The sequence below is a fragment of the Hyaena hyaena genome, unplaced genomic scaffold (assembly GCF_003009895.1).
Source record: "Hyaena hyaena isolate Hyena2069 unplaced genomic scaffold, ASM300989v1 scaffold_165, whole genome shotgun sequence".
Classification (NCBI taxonomy): Eukaryota; Metazoa; Chordata; class Mammalia; order Carnivora; family Hyaenidae; genus Hyaena; species Hyaena hyaena.
In genome coordinates, this window is record NW_024080797.1 from 816,624 (window position 1) to 824,370 (window position 7,747).

At 51.8% G+C, this 7,747-nt stretch overlaps 1 protein-coding gene across 2 annotated transcripts in view; it reads right to left on the reverse strand.

Annotated features, from left to right (window-relative positions):
- The window catches only part of FRMD4A (FERM domain containing 4A), a 311,284-nt gene that overhangs the window by 205,824 nt on the left and 97,713 nt on the right, over positions 1-7,747 (reverse strand). Inside the window, exon 1 of one of the 2 annotated variants that reach the window (XM_039239977.1) lies at positions 6,252-6,375. The exons of the other annotated variant lie outside the window; for it this stretch is intronic. The gene's annotated coding sequence lies outside the window, so the exon portion shown is untranslated. Of the gene's footprint in view, positions 1-6,251; positions 6,376-7,747 lie in introns of those variants that run through there. 2 annotated transcript variants of the gene reach the window in all.

The following is a 7,747-nucleotide window of genomic DNA, read 5'->3' on the forward strand; positions in this document are numbered from 1 at the left end:
AACAGAGGAGGACTGCTAGGCTTCATGCCTTTACCTGTAAAGGTCTTTCTGGAAAACCAGGAGACACTTCCGTGGTATTAGAGCTAACAGCGCTACCCCTTAGGCTACTCTCTCTTTATAAAACACATTTCAGGCTTGTAGGTGAGGGGATGCCATACCTCCACTTCCAAGGCCTTCTCACCCAGCAGTGAGCAGCGCTGAGCTTTCCAGTGATACAAGCAAGTCAGGCTGGGGAGGGAGAGATGGTGCGGGCAGAGAGGAAGGATACAGACATGAAATCATTTATTTTAAGAGTCATCTTTTGTGCTAGGCATTTCATAGATCTCATTTCACGGGCTCCTCTGAATATAACTTTTCTTGTCAACAAGAAAAGTGAAGCTCAGAGAGACTCAGGAATTCACCCAAGGCCGCACAGCTAGCAAGGTGCAGAACCAGAAGTCACGGCCACGCTGGATAACGCCACGGTTCCTCTCTGTCCACCACACCTCTGTGCATCGTCTAAATCCTTGTCGGGCGATGGGGTCTCTAGTCTTGGCGCTGTAACTGAGGCCCTCGCAAGGTCCCTGAGAATCTGGAAACACCTCATCTGTTAAAATCATTGACATGCCCTTATCATTCCTCGAACCCCATCCATCTGGAATCTTTGACCTGACTGATAATCGCCAAATCTTACATGTGCGTGGTTCACAGCCTACCCTGAACACTCACTGTGACGTCAGCCCCTGCTACGTTGCTGGGTTCGAGTCCCTATCCTCCGGCCGGGACCTGTGGGCTACATCTGTGCTCCTGGCCACTCTGTAGTCACTCTGTCACAAAACACTCAACCATCCCATAAAAGGGGATTGAGAAGGGAGAACACTGCTCTCCATTGTTTCGGCTCCAATCTGGTTCTTGTCCTTACCCTCCCCTCTCCTCTGTGTGCTCTCTCTTTCTCTCTCTCTCTCTCTCTGTCTCTGAGCCAAAGAGAAAGGAGTATTTGATATTAGTGGGGGGAGCAGAGAGATGGGTAAGCCAGCACTGCATTCCCCAGCCCGGTCTGTAGGTATACTGCCCAGCTCCGACGGCTTCACGTTATTTGGTCTCCTAGTTTGGGTTTGTCACATCTGTATACTTGTTCACAGGCATGTGGTGAGAGCATAATTGTGCATTTTATGGTTATGAATGGCACAGCCTGGCAACGCTCCGATCATCATTTCCATTCGCTGTCATGCATTATCAATCTAATTCCCCATTACACGCCTTTTTTTTTTTCATGCATTCTTCATACAGCAAGGACAAAGGAAGGCAAAAGCCGCATAAGGAGACTGAGTCACCAGAACAGGCTAGTATTGATGGAAACTATGGAGTTATAGCCTTAAGTTTGGGGGGATAGCTTCTGGCTAGTTTGAAGTAAAAATTATTGTTAAAAGGTTTAGGGTTTTGCATCAGTACCAAGACTTTGAGCCCTAAAGTTGGCAAGGGATTCCTAACTGTGAAAGACGGGCCACACCACAGTGCAGATCAAGACAAGGTTAGACATAGGATGACCTGATAGGGTACATTTTACTTTAGACCACTGGGCTTTCTAGGTTTCTAAAGATGCCTAACCGTATCCAGGTGGGAGTATGGTATGATAAATTCCCTCAGAGATTTACCTATTCCAGTAGGACCCACTGAGTGCCCATGATCGTCAGGGAGTCAAAAGCCATGAACATTAAGTGAACATAAAGTATACAGTAACCATGGACAGGCAAATGATCGCTAGTAAGAGGGAAATCAGAAAACAGGTGTGAATGTAGTCAGAGTTCAGGAAGATGAGTGTGCATGTACAGTTATTCTCGACCACGGACAACTAGTTTCTTCTTATACTGCATCATGGAATGGCCAGGACTCGGAGTTTAAAACAAAAAACCAGAAACCACCACAGATGTTAAAAGATCTGCCTGCCTAACACACTAGATCCTAGATGATACACGTCCAAATGAGAGTCAGCTATGCCTGTATGTACTCATGCAGCTCTACCTTCTAACCGAGGCTACCAGCCTTGATTTTTATTTGGTTATTTTCCTTGATTATTATTTCGTAGTAATGAGGCCACTGAGCTGAACCAGATCGCCTTCCTCCCTTATATTCTTCACATTGTTTCCAAAAACCATGGTCTTTATTCTTGGTAGTCATTTCCATCTTCAAAGAGAAGAGCATTTCTCTTTGGGGGGGAAAGTACTTAATTTCCACTTATACAATTAAAACTGGACACACACACACACACACACTCACTAGCACCCCAAATAGGCATTAATGCAATTCACTCAACAGTGGCCACTGCTCTGGTCATCTTCTGTGAGAGGAAGAGAGGCATAATGATGGATATTTTTAGGATGGTGCTTTTAGTGGTGGAACCTGACTGCCATAAATGTAAGGGCGTGTCTGAATTATTCTTTATAAGAGAAAGACATGCTGATCACTTGGGACAGAGCAGAGGGTGGGAGCCAATGGATTCAGGGAACCAGAAGGAAACTGCTGGGGAGAGAATGTTTGATAAGCTGGATTTATGCTGGTTCAAAAACTTCTTGCAGGACAGAGTAGTGAAACCGGCAAGCTTGCATGTGCAGCAGTGAGCCTGGAGCCCAGAGCTCCAAGAGCTACTGAACCAGCTTCTGAGATTAGAGGTCGTGAGAAAAACAAAAACCAAACTAGAAACTACCAGCAGGGTACTGCAGTCTGATTAGGGCTCAAAAGAACACCACAAGGTAAAAGACTCAAATCCCAAATCCCACCATTCCCCAACAGTGACCACTTTTCCCAGATTCAAGTCTCTGTTTGTGCTCATTGTAGGGCAGGTTCAGGTACCCATGTATCCTGTGCACAGGATGGAATGACACCATCACTTTTTCTCACTCCAACTCCAATAGCCTCTTTTGTTCCGTTTGTTACATTTCAGAGGGAAATGGACAGCAAAGAATCAGAAGCAGGAGGGTGTAGTAAACAGAAAACCACAGGGTCCTGGGGAGGTCTCAGAGGTCCTGAGGGAATCTGAGCCCGTAGCACCTTTGGCTCAAGGGGAATACAGTTTTGGGAAGTTAGACTGAATAACCGTTGGCAGATCTTTATCCCAAGAGCTTAGGTTCCCGTGAGGTCTCAGAAATCACTTCTCATCGGGGAGCTGGGACCTTTCACTATGCATAAACCTAAAGAGAGAATTTCTGCCACACATTTTATTGACACGTCGGGTGACCTCTAGGAAATAAAAGATGGGAATGAAAGTCATCCCTGAATCCAGAGTTATCTATTCTGATACTGTGTAGAGAGGGAATTAAAATAACTTCAAGAGCTATTTAACTATGATCAGGTCTATTTCTCATTTTGACATATTTAACTAGAAATTCTCCAGAAGCTGTATTGCTCCTTATTTATTTTTAGAGAGCGTGAGCAGGGGAGGGTCAGAGAGAGACTGAGAGAGAGGGAATCCCAAGCAGGCTCCGCCCTGTCTGCGCAGAGCCCAACGCAGGGCTCGAACCCACAAACTGTGAGATCACGACCTGAGCCGAAATCGAGAGCTGGATGCTCAACTGACTGAGCTACCTAGGCAGCCCTGTACTGTTCCTTCTTTCAAAGAAAAAAAAAAAGTATTTATGTATACAAAATTATCCAAGAACAAAGCTTTAGATTTGAAAGTGCCCTTTCACTTCTGCAGTCATTCGATGTGTCAGGCTAAATGCAACCCTTAGAACAGAGAAGTATACAGCATGTGAGTAGAAGTGTTTTACTTACACACGTGCGCGCCAATACTGAGAACACAAGTAGAATGCCGATGCAGGAAAGTCAGTAGTGATCTCCTGCGGAGGTCTCCCCCGCCCCTCACTTACTAAAGCGCACAGGTACCCGAATGGTCCCTTCAATCTGAGCTTTCCTGGACGTTTTATCTCATCACAAACCGATCACACTTTTCCTTCCACTCATCCAGACTGATGCTGGAGTCCCTTCCCACACAAACACTGGGATACCCACTAATCTATATGGCCTTTTCCCAAGTTCCAGAACCCAAGCAAAGACTCATTCTTCTTGGCCTTTTCTTTGACCTCAGACCGTAACCTTGCCATTCCCATAACAGTGAGCACTGTACACGTCTGGCATGTACTTCTCACGGATTATGAAATCAGCGACTCCCTGAACCTCAAGGGGTCTCAGTTTCCCCAACGACAAGATAATGCTAATGGCATCAGCCACCTGCCAGGCCATCAGGGGACTTGGCAATAGCGCCCACACATGACAAAGAGGCCCTACGCCATAAATAACAAGTCTTATTTATAAAATTAGTTCAAGACAAGTGCCAGAGAGAACAGAATGATAACAGTGGCTGATCACACACACTTGGTCAGAACAAAAGAGGGTGGAGGGATTTTCTGATCCTCCTTTCTCCTAACTGTGCTTCCCTTTAATACAAGAGGACTTGAATCTGTCTTTCTCTTTCTAAACGGTTACTTCCACCCACACAACTCTGCCCACCAGGTGAAACTTCATTCCAAGTTATCAGGAGGCAACGTTCTGTTCACCGGCAAGACAATATAGTATTGATTTCAAAGCATGTCCAAATAGTGCTTCCAATTAAATTAACTGTAGCTGTTTAACCTCTCAGGACCAAATGGATTCCAATCTATTTGCTGGAAGACCCTCATTCCTGTTGTGCCTTAAATAAAGCCAGATGTCATTTGCAGCAGCATCGTTCCATCAGCCAGCAGAAGTGGCTCATTCCCTGATACTCTCAGTTGCAGGAGAGGAGTGACACTTTGAGAATCAAAATCAGATCTCCGCTGATGCGAAGGTTTGGCCTACTGGCCGTGGCCAAATCAGACTCCACAGAAACGGGGTCAAAGGCTGCGAAGGATGACGAAGCCATGTAAAAACCTGAAACAAAACGGTCTCCCTTATCTCCCTAACGCCCACTTTGTCCCTCGTTTTCAAGATGGCACGCACAGCCAAGTTCCAATGACTACAAGGTATTTTTTGCATCCCACTCCTGAGACACTTCCTCAGGGTGGGCCGTGGCTTCCCTAGATGAAGTCGGAAGTTTGCTCCTGGCTCTCCAGCTGGTAAAGGACAAGACCTTGGGGACGCTGAGTGAAGGAAGGAATGTCCAAGCAAAGCAGCTGCTCAAAGCCCGATCAGGTAAACGCACATCAAGTCAGCCTCACCAGGTGTCTAAAAATACATCCGTGACCCTCCAATACCTAAGAGGCTGTCACCACTGAAGAGCTCAGATTTGGAAATGTGCCTGTCTTAGGTGCCCTGAGAATCCCTTTCATGAGAAGCGGTGAGGACTCACACGGGAAGAAGCCCAAACAGGGAGCAGCCGTAGTGCTTTCTATTGGGATGTTCCATTCACAGGGGAGAAAGCGCCTCACCCATTCATGGTGGGGTCAGGGAGCCCTTCACCGGCATCGAATGGCCTTTCCCAGCAAGCTGAGCTTCCGGCAGCCTGGCACGGCCGCATCATTCAGAATGAGTATGTCTATTAGGAAACCACCGCCAGAGCTATTAATAGAACGGCCATCCCTCGGAAATTCTGCAGAATTTGCTTGAATCTACGGAGCAGTTACTCCGCTAACGAGGTGGTGCTGGAGAAAGGCACCGAGTTCTTGCTCGCACAGGCGCAGCCCGCACAGCTTTCAGAGTGCAGGACTGGTTAACCTCTTCTAAATGCGACAGGCACCAACGTCTGGGCAGCTGTCTGCAGCACAGAAGCAACGCCGCTTGGTCATTTTTCGATGACCGCGTCCTGACGAAGGTTTCCTCCGGCTCTTCTCCTCCCCCTTTCTCTATGCATCAAACTTGCTGCAGCCATTTAGAATGTAAAAGAGCAGCCTGTTTCAGCACCAACATCTGCCTGCCTCCTGCCACCCTCGAGCACCCAAAGGACAGGACTCCCCGTCCCTTCCATAAAAATGGTTTTTCTTTAAAAAAAAAAAAAATCCCACCCAGGTCTGCTTACAGCAACGTCCTTTCCTTTCTCCCCGGGTGAATTCAGACAGCGTGAGGCTGAGATGCCAGAGACAGCGTATGGGGGAGGGGGCGGGTAGCAGAAGGGAGTGTAGTAGGTGCCGCACGTGGGGTGTGCATTGCAAAAATGTCACATCCGCGACCTTAAAGACTCCACGTTCCAGTAAAGAAGTGTCACGTCCCCTTTACCGGCCCAGCATTTAAAAATGGACACAAAACTGCTGCAGAACGTACCGCCTCCCGGCAGTCGCGGCCAGGAAACAAAGACACATTACCTTTTATTTGTTGCGCTTCGCTAGGAGCCCAGGAACTTCAGGTTTGCAGCGGCCGATCCACCGAAACCGGCGTCCCATTCGCCCCGGGTGCGCAGGCCCGTGGCCTAGCCGGCGGCATCCGCGCCCGGCGCCTCCGCCTCCTCCGCGGCGCCCGCAGCCGCCCCGCCGGGTCCCGGCGCGCCCCCGCCCCTCCGCCGCCGCCCCGGCCCCCCCCCACCCCGCCCCGCTGCCCCGGCCCCCGCCGCCGCCGCCGCCGCCGCCCAGCCGCGGGTCCGCCGTCAGCCCATCGCCCGCTCGCGCCTCTCGCGCCGAGCCTGGCCGCGCGCCAGGGCGCACCGCCGCCGGCCCGCCCCCCGCCCGCGCCCGGCCCGCCGCATGCTGCGGGGCTCCCCGCCCCGCGCCACGCCCCCCCCCCCGCCCGCGCCGGCGCCCCCTCCCCCCGCCCGCGCGCTGGCCCCCCGGCGCGGCCCGCGACCGGCAGGCGGGGCGCGGGGAGGTGCGGAGGGCGGGCCGCGGCGAGTCCCGCGCCGCCCGCGCGCGCGGACAACAATGAGCGCCCGCGCCCCTGCGCGCCCGGCCCGGCGCGGCCCCTCCGCCCCTGCGCGGCGCGGCCCCTCCGCCCCTGCGCGCCCGGCCCGGCGCGGCCCCTCCGCCCCTGCGCGCCCGGCCCGGCCCGGCCCGCGGCCCCTCGCCCCTGCGCGCCTGGACCGGCGCGGCCCGCGGCCCCTCGCCGCTGCGCGCGCGGGCGAGACAAAGTTAGGTCCCGAAGGCGGCGGCTCAGCGGCAGAGGCCGTGCGGAGTCAGGCGTGCGGGAGGAAGCGCAGGGATGCTGGAACGGAGGGACCCCCCCAACCTTCCCGACAAAACCCCCACCAAATGCACGGCGGGAAGCCCCCCCCTACCCTGGGAGCCGCAGACCGAGGCCACCTGGGCTGAAGATGCTGTCCAATTGTTTGGAAGCTTTATCTCCCTCAACTCTTTGGAAATGGAAGTTCCTGCGAGATAAGCTAGTCTTGGAGGCTACGGATTGTCAAGGCTTCGCAACAATTACCAGGGAGAGGGAGACTTGCGTTTCAGGAGACCTGCGGGAGGGGACGGGCTGGCACGTTCTCTTTCCAAAACCGAGAAACAAACTCAGGGAATACCCCTAACCAAGAACAATAACTCAATTCACATCGTATGTCTCAATGCTTATTGCTTCAGCAGCTCAATTTGCCCGAGACACATTTTTTTTCACGAATTGTCAAAACATGGTTTGATTATTAAGGGAGAGGCAGACAGGAGCACCTGCTTATTGTAGGTGGGAAAGCCAGCTTGTCTCAGGCGTAAACCTTTCTCTAGAAGTCACTCATCGCTTGAAATCCCAACATCCCTCCCTCCCTCCATCTGGATATGCATCGCTCCTTCCCTCCTTCCATCCATCCCTCTATCCATTCATCCCTCCTCCCCTCCCTCCTCCCCTCCTCCCCTCCCTCCTCCCCTCCTCCCCTCCCTCC